Source organism: Siphateles boraxobius, unplaced genomic scaffold (genome assembly GCF_051911475.1).
Source record: "Siphateles boraxobius isolate OS27281-9 unplaced genomic scaffold, OSU_SipBor_1 119, whole genome shotgun sequence".
Taxonomy (NCBI): Eukaryota; Metazoa; Chordata; class Actinopteri; order Cypriniformes; family Leuciscidae; genus Siphateles; species Siphateles boraxobius.
Genome location: NW_027508721.1, coordinates 1,074,202 through 1,086,700, shown reverse-complemented (window position 1 = coordinate 1,086,700; position 12,499 = coordinate 1,074,202).

Here is a 12,499-nt window from a genome sequence, read left to right as displayed (position 1 = left end):
GTGAACACAGTGCTTTAAGTGGCCTAAAAGAGGTGCCAGTACTCTATTATTATTATTTTTTATTTTTTTGCTGACTCCCCTCCTCCCCTGAGGTAACAACAACGCTTGTTGTCTCTTGAAGGGGTTTTATATACAGCAGTCAACAGACGACCTTATAAAAAATAATTTAATTATGGATTTGCTTGAGCTAGAAAGAGCTACTGAACATAAATAAAATGTGCAAAAGGGTATTGAAAACATTTTGAACAAAATTGTACATAAAATAAATTATAAAACATAATAACCATAGAACAGTTGAACATAAACATGAGTCTTGCTATGGTTCATTCATTTCTTTTCCCGTTTCACACACCCTCTCCGGCCCATGTTGAGTTGACACCGGTTGACACATGGACACTTAATCGGATTGACGGCTCCATTGGACTAAAAAACCCTCATGTAAACACCTTAATCGATCCGATTGAGCTCGATCCGAATGACATATCGATCGGATTGAAAGGGGTGGTTTATCCCTTATGTAATCCGATCGAGAGAACATGTAAACACTTGATTGGAAACCGAAACTGAAAGGACTTCACATGTGCAAGGACGTTAAATAAACATAATGAGTATAACGCGCGGAACGAGCTGTTTTTCCTGTTGAATAAAGTGTCATATTAATAAGTCTCCCGTCATTCTAAAATTCTCATTTTACTCGCGCGTATGTGAAGTGAAGCAGGACAACGTCCCACCAGTCCTTGTTGTGGATTCTCATCCACAGACGCCTGGTTTTGGCCGCGGGGAGGGGCATTTTTACTGCGTGATCAGCACGGCAAAACGGTTAATATGCTCTAGTCTACATTATGACCAGAGACGAATTTATACGTCTGCTGTTTAAAACAAATAAAGAAGAGGAGAATATTTATGCGCGAACAGCGGGAAACTCTGTAGGCTATATTCGTTTGTGCATGTCAAAAAATCAGATCCGATTTGAAACTTGTGACATATAAACGCGCACATCAACCTGATTACTTTATCATTCATGTAAACACCTTGTTCAGATTCATCAATCGTATTGATTTCATTCCGATTGTGTCCATGTAAACGTAGCTACTGACAGCGGCAAAAGCGACGCATGCTCTTTTCACTTGTAAAACTCAAGGGTGTATGGGTAATGTAGTCTCTGCTCTCGGTGGGACGAATTAGGAAGCGTGCATTGTGAAGGGCGCTATGAAAAGCGGCAGCGCAGCCAAATGATTAAAACAGATGTGCAAATGAGCGTACCGGTACGCTAAAAGCACGTTCTGGGCGCACGGAGAGGAGGCGGTACGCTCAAGAGCTATATTTGGAAGTGGCACTTATAGGCTACATAAATAGGCCTGACTGATAGACAGCAGCTGGCACAGATAAAACCCTCTGGGGTCCTTCGGCCCAAATGGACCCGAAAAATTTAAATATTTATTTTTTAAAAATCATAGCTTCATCGGAATGGTCTGAAATTTGGTGACTTTTTTGGTACTTGGTATATGAACATCCAAAAAAATTGGGGACAGGATTTGAATAATCTAAGTGGTTGTAAAAAAAATTGTCACACTCAGGACCTTCGGCCCAAATGGACCCGGCATAGGAAATGAATGGGAAATTGGCAAAAATGTGAAAATACCGAGTTTTTTTGTGCTTACAATCTACAAATCAGCCACGATCCAGAAAAAAAGCACACAACAGTGAAGGGGTGAATCTATAAAACATCAAGAGTGCAAAACAGACACATCCACACACACACACACACACACACACACAAACACACTTTTATACATAAACAAACTAAAAATTTTTTTGCATTTTTAAATGCTCAGTTTGTCCACCAGATGGCATCCATCTCATTTCAAAAATTGCTTTCATGAGGTCTAGGCTTGACACTAAAATGAAATACAGCCTTAAAAAAATAAAAAAATATATATATATTTTTTATAATTTTCTATTATATTCAATGGGGGGGGGGGGGGGGGGGGGGTATTGGGGGAAAATGGGTCATATTTATTGCATAAATATTAATTATAAATCATAAAATTATCTCAAAACACCAAAAAAGAAAAGAAAAATATTATAAAAAACAAGTAAAAAAAAAAATGATGATTTTCTTTTAATAAATATTAATCCCACCCCTCCGGCCCATTTGGACCCGAAGGTCCTGAGTGTGACCCTGAAAAGAAGGACCCCAGGGGTGATCGGCAACCAGTCACCCACACACACACACACACACACACACACACACACTGATATGTGGGCAGAATGAGATGTACCGTGACATATACAGTACTTATCCTTTGAGAAACAGATTTGTTTACACAAATTTTGTGTAAAGCAAAGCTCAAGATCTTCTCATATATAATTTCTGAAACAGATGTTTAGCCACTGCAATACCATATTTGAGTGTGTATACATTCACCTAAAGGATTATTAGGAACACCTGTTCAATTTCTCATTAATGCAATTATCTAATCAACCAATCACATGGCAGTTGCTTCAATGCATTTAGTATGGAGGACCAGGAGTGCCACTTAAAAATAAAATGAAGATTCAATATATCAATTTAATAATTCAAACATAAAAATGTATATAAATAAATCACATTTAAATGCACAAATTAATAGACATTTTTAAACTTTGACTGAAATAACCACTCGTTACACCCGAGGTATGCAGCAAAGCATTTGTGAAGCCACAACACGCACAACCTTGAGGCGGATGGGCTACAACAGCAGAAGACCCCACCGGGTACCACTCATCTCCACTACAAATAGGAAAAAGAGGCTACAATTTGCAAGAGCTCACCAAAATTGGACAGTTGAAGACTGGAAAAATGTTGCCTGGTCTGATGAGTCTTGATTTCTGTTGAGACATTCAGATGGTAGAGTCAGAATTTGGTGTAAACAGAATGAGAACATGGATCCATCATGCCTTGTTACCAATGTGCAGGCTGGTGGTGATGGTGTAATGGTGCGGAGGATGTTTTCTTGGCACACTTTAGGCCCCTTAGTGCCAACTGGGCATCGTTTAAATGCCACGGCCTACCTGAGCATTGTTTCTGACCATGTCCATCCCTTTATGGCCACCATGTACCCATCCTCTGATGGCTACTTCCAGCAGGATAATGCACCATGTCACAAAACTCGAATCATTTCAAATTGGTTTCTTGAACATGACAATGAGTTCACTGTACTAAAATGGCCCCCACAGTCACCAGATCTCAACCCAATAGAGCATCTTTGGAATGTGGTGGAACGGGAGCTTCGTGCCCTGGATGTGCATCCCATAAATCTCCATCAACTGCAAGACGCTATCCTATCAATATGGGCCAACATTTCTAAAGAATGCTTTCAGCACCTTGTTGAATCAATGCCACGTAGAATTAAGGCAGTTTTGAAGGCGAAAGGGGGTCAAACACAGTATTAGTATGGTGTTCCTAATAATCCTTTAGGTGAGTGTATGTAGAATAGGGGCGTTTGCTTTACTCGAATGTGAGTTAGGCCCGGCTCCAGCTCCAAGATGTAGGGTGGGCCAAGTGGAATTCCTGGTGGGTCCCGAGTTTTAACATTATTTTATTTTGAAATTATTTTATTTTTTCATGTAACAAAACTTTATTTTATAACAAAAGAGTCAGTTCTTGAAAGGGACTCTCTATATTTATAGGGCTAAATGCTAAGCACATTTGCAACAGGTTCATTCTGGTTCAGATATTTACTTGCCCTGCAAAAATTTTCACTAGCCAGAATAAGTCTTATTAGTTTTTTAATAAACAAAGTAAACAATCAGTAATAAGATAAGAACAAATGAGCAATAGCACAAATAAATACAATCAGGGCAGGACTGATGGGGCTGGGGGGGCTTGAGTTTATGCTTGAGCCAAATACGCTACAAATGTCCTCACCTAGAACATCATTATGCAGTAGCACAAAAAAATAAATTAAAATATGCTTTGAGGTTACTAGAACAATTATGCAACATGCTGGGCTTAGTCAAAGTTTAGAGGTAATGTTAAATAGTCATTATAATACAATAAAATAGGCGATGTGCTATCTCACCTGAGAGAAGATAAGTCATATGCTTATGTTACATATAAAAAAGCAGGAACTCATTAAATGAAAAATCTATGTCTAAAATTTCTACCCCGCTATAGTGTGATGGCAGTGAGACAGGAGAGAGCGCTCAAAACTCTTCAGATCGCATTATTTAGTGAAAAGATAACAGAAATGATCTGTCTCTGTAAAGAAATAAACCGGGAACATATGAGACACAAAAGAGAACTGTCCAGATGCGGCTCTCTGCACGCTTTGGGTGTATTCGCAGAGAAAACAGCACACAAGTTCTCTTTTGCATCTTATCACACTTGAACAGTTTAAAATCATTTGAATGCTTAAACTGAAAAAGAAGACTTACATCAGGCTTTCTAGTTTCTAAGTAACAAGCAGGTACAGTATTTGATGCCAAGTGGCCAAAAAGCATGATCTCTCTCAAAATCTGGAGCAGAAATATTGAAATCGGTTATTTGGCATGGGGCCAGGGTGCAAGTAAACTTCTGATTGCAAACAAGCCTCATGACGTTACACTGTGGTATTGCAATATGGTGGCGGCCTTGCTCCAAAAGCTATAACAAAACATAATTTTTAATTATGTATTGTAAATAAAAAACTTTAAAAAAAAACTGGAAAGCACCGTCCTCGGCTGCCAAGCGCCAAGTTCTGCATCATGTCCCCTCTGTTCCTGTAGGTGACATTTACAATGTTTGTGTGCTGTTTGTGTGAGCTCCACAATAAGAGCACATATCCCTTCACACAAAGCGCCGTTTCCTCCTCATACACTCAACACTGTGTCACTCGCCCTACCCAGAGCAGCGCGGAGTCGCAGTCCGTGCCTATAGTGGCTTTCCGATGGAAAAACGCACACATGAATGCATTTCGGGGTAAATTAGAGCTTTTCAAAGAAGGATTTTCATCCAATCGTCAAAATTTGGCACACTTTCCCGCTTGTGAAGAGTTGCGGAGAGATGTCCCCGAATGCAATAACATTTTTCACAAATACAGAGCCGACATCGAAACACTGCAGCAGCAGTTTAAGTTCCGCTTCCATGATTTCCATGCCATGCAGCCACGAATAGCGTTATTCACTGACCCCCTCTCTGCTGCTGTCAGCGAGCAACCCTCCGAGTTGAAGCTTGAACTCTGCGAAATTCAGTCAGACCTGTTTTTTTCAAGGAAAGCACAGTGAGAGGGGAGTTTCATTTTGGAGGTTACTAGCAGAGTCCCGCTTTCGACTTCTCAGGGATTTTGCACTGTCGATGGCCAGCATGTTTGGTGGCATTTACATTTGCGAGAGCAGCTTCTCCACAATGAAACATAAAGAGTCGAAAGAGAAAAACAGGATCCGCGATGACGTTCTGTTTCAGCTCATGAGGATTGGCTGCACTAACATTGACATCGAGTCTATTGTACGCCAGCAGGAGAAACCACAAGTATCTCATTACCTTTAAACTCCCCCCCCCCCCCCCCCTGTCGGTGTGATATAGCCTATGGTGGAAAGTCTGCTTTTTTAGTTTTGTGCCATCATTGAATGTTTTTTGAGAGCCCACAATGTTTGCACTGGAATAATAATACAAAAATAGAAATAAATGTTTGCTACTCAGTAATGTGTTTTGTTTGTTTATGTTAAAAGTTAATTAATGAATAGAAGCAGAAAAAAATAATTGAGTATGGAAATGCAGGTTGGTTCATTAAACATTACAGAGTCTGTAATACAGACATGCATATGTTTTGTTCTTTTAAAATGGTACGTCTAATTTTCCAATATCCCATAAAGGTTTTCTCTTAATAGGCTACTTTTCAGTTTTATGCCATCATTGAATGTTTTTTGAGAGTCCAACATGTTTGCACTGGAATAATAATAAAAAATATTTGCCACAGTAATGTGTTTTTGTTTATGTTAAAAGTTCATTCATGAAAAGAAGCAGAAAAAATTAATTGAATATGGACATGCAGGTTGATTCACTAAGCAGAGTCTGTAATACAGACATACATAGGCATACATATGTTTTCTTCTAAAATTCTTCTAAAATTCTTCTAATTTTCCAATATCCCATTGGTGGAAGTGCACAGTTTTTGGCCTTCTGATAGTGACGATAAAATATTTGTGGCCCTCACTATCATCAAAGTTGCCCATCCCTGGGCTATACTGATCTAACTGCGTATATCCACAGTTGTCACCACAATGGCTGCTGACGCTTTGCTTCTGTACATACTGATATGTCATAATGAAGGCATGCTCTGGTGGTCAGATTCTCAGGGGAGCGAGGAGATTATGTCCTTCACGGCCGCCTTCAGTACCGCCGTGGGACCTAGCTCTAGTTTTGAGGGCTCATTCTCTACCGCCTTTAAAGCTCTTGGTTTCGATTGCTATTAAGGAGCTCTCCCTGAAAAAAAAAGAAAAAAGAAAACGTCTCTGCTCCATGCCCTTGATTCAGTTAAGCGCATTTGAGACTTACATGTGTTCTCATGGATGGTGATATTATCAGTTTCAGACACGGCAACTGCAGTGTTACTCTCCGGCCGAGACGGGACTACGTGCCTAAGTCTCTTTGTGGGTCTAGTCTAGAGGTATGTCTTCAGGGATTTATGTTTTGCTGCTGGCTGGTCTTCTCAGAATACAAATTGCCAGATTTTACAAGCTGGATGTACCGTCTGTAGCGTCTCAAGTGCTTTCGGTGAGTTAAGTTCCTTACTCATATTGTGAACTGTTCTAATTGTACGCAGTGGTTACCGCTATGCTGTTGACTCTGTGTATATACTATTGTTTAATACAGCTGTTACCGCTAACGCCATCTACACTGGGTTTACTTTCATGCTTAAGTGCTTATTGTGTTGTGCCTGCCCGGGATCAGTGCAGCCTTCGCTTTCATTGTTTTTGTATATGCAAATTTTGATAGGGACGGGGATGATGTCTCATTGGTCTAGTTCCGCCTATCAGATGCGAGCACTCTTACCGGTGTGGCTATTGGCTGACTGTCTGTCTCTTCCGTGGCTGGTGTAGCTTGGCCCCCTTTCCCTGGGCTTATCTTCACTACTCTCATGGTGGGATTTAATACAGTTCCCGCAGCTTAGCTACACAATGTAGAGTAACCGCTCTCTCTAACTTTGCCCATTCGTCCATTTTGGGCTGTCCGATCATCTGTCACGTTGTGTTTTACGCAGGAAGATGAAGACAGTGTAGTTCAGAAATTGTCTCTGGTTACTATCGTAACCTCGGTTCCCTGAGAGGCGGGAACGAGACATTGCGTTAGCTGCCATGTTCGCTGTTCGCTCAGCTGTGCAGGGTTCAGTCGTGATTCTGACGCAATTGCATTTTCCCATGCCCATGGGCAATTGCCCATGCATTTTCATTCTGCCCGCCAGCCTGTCAGTATTTGCATACTTTGCGACAATTGGCCAGCTGTTCCAAGCTGGCGTTAGCCTATTTAGATTTCAACAAAAGTGGAGAAGGGAAGAGTTCCCGCAGCGTAGCTATGCAATGTCTCGTTCCCGCCTCTCAAAGAACCGAGGTTACGATAGTATCCGGAGACGTTTTCTGAAATAGACTGTCTTCATATTCCTGCCTAAAACACAACATGACAGATGACCGGACCGCCTAAAATGGAGGAACGGGCAAAGTTTATCGTCCAGGCTTAGGAGAGCCATGAATTCTTTTCTTTTGTCCAGAATTTTCTTTGTTTGGCTGTCACCAGCTCCCTGGACGACGAAACAATAAAGACCCTATTTTGGATCCGGGCAACCTTCCACCATCCTATCGACATCCCAGACACCACAGATCTGAAATGGAAGGAGACCGTCATCAGGTGTCTGGAGAACGTCCCAAAGCCAGTTTCACCACCTTTGAGCGCAGAGAAGTCACATGAGCCCCCCGCAGACCGAGCAGCACCACCCGCCACGCCGAGTGAGTCAGAGCCCGAGGATAGAGCTTACCATCGCCCCGGAAGAAGTGTGGATCTGACCAGGGGTGTGAGCCCGAGACACCAGCGGATTCCCTTGTCCCACCGGCTCCCCCACGGTTAGTCGTCTCATCATTTCCGCCATGGACTTGCGGGCCATCCGCTGTGCTCCATCCCTCCACCCGTTCCTTCTTCCGAGTCGGCATCGCCTCTGTCCTCGCTCACACCGTCGTCGCCCCAGCCCTTGGGTACTCTGGCTCCACCTTCAACGCTCGTTGCTGCGACATCGCCTCGGTCTCCTGCACCAGGGATATCGCTCAGCTCCCTCAACCCTCAGTCTGGATCTACCGGCTCTGTCTCTGGTCGTCCTCCAAATGCCGTCAGCCACCTTAACACCATCCTGGCTCCTCCCACCTTCGACTCCACCATGGGCTGTCAGCACTGGGGAGCTCTGGGTCTGTGCCATCGGCCAACCACCATCGTCGCCGCCAGTGGATCATCGTCCTACCATCACCATCCTTCTGTGTCGTCCTGCCAGTACCATCCTTTTGTGTCGTCTGCCTCTCACCATTCGTTCACCACATCCTCATCCTTGCTGTGATCTCATGTGAGTGACAGGTTGAAAAAAAAAGATGTGTACAAATTAATTACTTATGATAAGAACTGCAATATTCCATAAAAAATAAGAATCATCAATTTTGATTTCGTGGTGACAGAAAGATCCTATGTATATAAGATATGTAAATCCGGCCAAATATATATGTAAATAAAATCATGAAACAACATTAGAATAATTCCCAATATGCAAAAAAATAAAATTATATATATACAATAAAGCAATACAAATGTTTCAAACAGATTATAGTGCAAAAGAATTACAAAGAACAATAGGTAACACTTTACAATAAGGTCCCATTAGTTCATTTTAGTTAATGTATTGAACTAACATTAACAATGAGCAATAGCTACATTTGCTACTAAAGGTATTATTATTTGTGAACATTAGTTAAACAATACAACTGATGATAAATAATTTGTTATTAAATGTTGAAATGAACTAAGATTAATGAATGTTTTAGAAGTATTTTTCATTGTCAGTTTATGTTAAATAATCAAATAACTAATGTTAACTAATGTAGCCTTATTGCAAAGTGCTACCGAACTATATAATAAAGAATCATAACATTTGCAATCAACATCTAGGGCATGTTGTAGTCCAGATTAAAATATAAAAAAAATAAGTTTGAAAATAAATAACCTTTTAAGTCTTTAAGTATTTGGTGCTGTCATGAACACCACTGCAATTACAAAAATCTGAATAGCTGTTTGAAAACATTAAACACTGTTCAGAGAAAAGTAGGGCAGCTGGCCAGATGCTTTGTCTGGGGGTTACCGGGGTAATCCTAACATTTCTGCTGTTCCATCATCGCCATCTGCTGTCAGAGAGTGAATGTGCACTTTCATTCAGTGCGTCTCAATCACTTGTTCCGCCATGTACTGCTCATGCCTGTTTGGCTTTTTTACAACAGAGCAGGGGCGGTTTCTTCATTAGGGCGATTGGGCGACGCACCACCAAAGTTCGAAAGTGACTTTTTCAATCACATTCAACCACAGAGTTACGCTCATAGACCGTAAAAAAATAGGGTCCGTGTACGGATATAGTCCAACCAGCGTCATGTCACGTTCTGTGGAGTATCGCCTCTTTTTGGGCGATTTCACTCTGGCTGAGAATCGCCCAGAGTGTTCCCATAGACTTACATTCAAAGACGTTTTTTTCGAACTGCAAGCACTGCAATGCATTAGGCTTGTTTGAGATGAGCAAAATCTGCGCAGAACCGATCACCGGTGATCAGCGCGTAATGCATGCCGGTTAGAAAAGTGTCCGAGTAGTATTGTTGGGATGCTTTATAAAGACATAAACAGTTCTGTAGCTCTTACCCAAGGCACATGTCCAAGATTCGAGATTAGAAGAGGCATCAGGCAAGGATGTGGGTGCTCACCTTTATTATTTATAATGGTAGCAGAAGTGTTGTCTATCTTACTCAAAATGGGAACTATATCTGGCATTGATCTTGAAGGTAATAATTTTATTGTCAGTCAATTTGCTGACGACACTACTCTTTTTTTAAGAAATGAACAGCAAATACCCCTTGCACTTCAGTCAATCAAGTTTTTTTCAGAAGCTTCAGGTCTAATGCTAAATATGTCAAAATGTGAGTTATTGGCCATTCATGATCATCCTAATTTAACATTATACAATATCCCAGTTAAAAATGAAGTCAAATATTTAGGTATCTGGTTATCTAAGAGGTTGGACAATTTAGAACATTTAAATTTTGATAAATCTTTGGAAAATTGTAAATCAATAATGAATACTTGGCTGCAGAGAGACATAACGATTTTTGGAAGAATTTTGTTGACAAAAGTAGAGATACTTTCTAGATTAATCTATCCTTGTTTCTCTTTAGCTGTTTCTGCAAAAAAGATAAAGGCAGTTAACAAATTAAACTTTGATTTTATATGGAAAATGAAGTGTCATTATATACGTAAAAGCGATATGATTAAAGATTATGAAGAAGGTGGTCTTAAAACGATTGACTTTGATATTATGAATGGGGTCATTAAACTTAGATGGTTGCAGTCTTTCATTAATGATAAGTCCTCTTTCTGGTTTGAGATTCCTTCTATCGTATTCAATAAATGTGGTGGCATAAGTTTTTTGCTGCAATGTGACTTCGAACTTTCCAAACTCCCTGTAAAACTTTCTGCTTTCCATCAACAAGTATTATTATACTGGAAATTGATTTTCAAGCATAATTTTAGCCCTCATAATATGTCAATCTGGAACAACAGATGTATAACTGTGAACAGAAAATCTTTGTTTATTGATGAGTGGTGGCAGAAAGGCATATGGTCACTAACACATGTAATGGACAATGCTGGAAATGTACTGAGTCATGCTACTTTTTGTGGTAAATAAATACAATTTAAGCTGCTCCTCTAAAATATATGAAAAAATTATTAAGAATATTCCATTACCAATGTTTACATTAGTAAGTGAACATTTGAAATATTCAATGATAATACCTAAACTACAAGAACTTAGTATTGGAAATGTAAGCTTTGTTGACAGAAATTGTTCTAACAAATTCTTAAGAGTCTGTTTAGTACATCAATGTTTCCCAGGACCGGTATTGAGAAATTATATTTTTCGTCGTTATAAGAAGAAAGAAGTGTGTAAAATTAGGACTAATTTTCTTTCATTTCCTGTTAATCCTAAATGTAAAGAGGTGCACTTTAAAATTCTGAATCATATATATCCAACAAAAGAATTTTTAAGAGTAAGATTTAATGTTGGGGACTCAAATTTATGTCAAATATGCAAGGTAGAGATAGAAACGGTTGAACACTTGTTTTTTCAGTGCATTTTGGTAAACAAATTCTGGAAGGATGCATTGAGCTGGTTGCAACAAAGAATACCTGTAAGGCTGATACTGTCATGGGAACTTGTTAAGTTTGGACTAGTAATTGAGGATAAAAAGGTATCTTTTGTAACTAATAATTTGTTGCTGCAGTTGAAATTTTATATACATAAATGTAAATTTTTCAAAATCCCTCCACGGTTATTGGTTTTTATGAAGGAATTTAGTATATATTTGGAGACAGTGAAAAGGATGAAAAGCCCTAAAGCAGTGTATTTGTACTCCTTATTGGAAGATTTTGGTTTTATAATTTGAAAAACTTCCTACTCCCCTACTTTTAAAAAAAAAAAATTATATATTTTTTTATTATTATATTATCTTTGTTATTTTACCTTTTTCTTTAATTTACTTAGCCTACTGATGAGAATGATATGTATATTGTGTTGTAATATTTGTATGTAAGCTCAGGTTTGTTTGTAAGATTAATCTATGAATGTCCTTTTGTTATTGTTATACAAAAATGTCAATTAAAAAAAAGAAAAAAAAAAGAAAAAAAAGAAAAAAGAAATGTGTCCGAGTGCGGTCCGCCTTGCTCTGATGTCATGCTGACGTGTGTCAAAAAGCTCTCGCGAGCGCAAGGCGCACGTGTTTGATTCTGCAGTCGCGCGCAGTTGCTCTCCACGGACTGCGCTGATCAAAAGCATGATGGGAAACGACTTGCTGACGACACAGCTTAATGTTGATTGGTTTAAACAACCGTGATGTATTGTTCTCTTTTAAAATGTTTGATTTTAAAACTCGGATATCATGTTTTATGTGTATGTTATGTGTGAATATTCCCAAACTCTCGGACAGTGCGATCTCTATGGGTTATGCAATGTCATTTTAATATAAAAAAAAACACATAGCCTATGTCTGTATTAAAGAAAAAAATTATTGATAAACACTTATTTGGAATGGAATTAAATAACAAGTATTTTGGGTGTCTTGTTCATTATATTTATTTTCATATAAAAGCAACATAACTTAAATTACATCCAGTTTATTAGCAACACTGTGCACGAGCGTGAATCCCGTGAATCCCGCGATATTCATCATTGATCTCGCAGGTCTATGGATC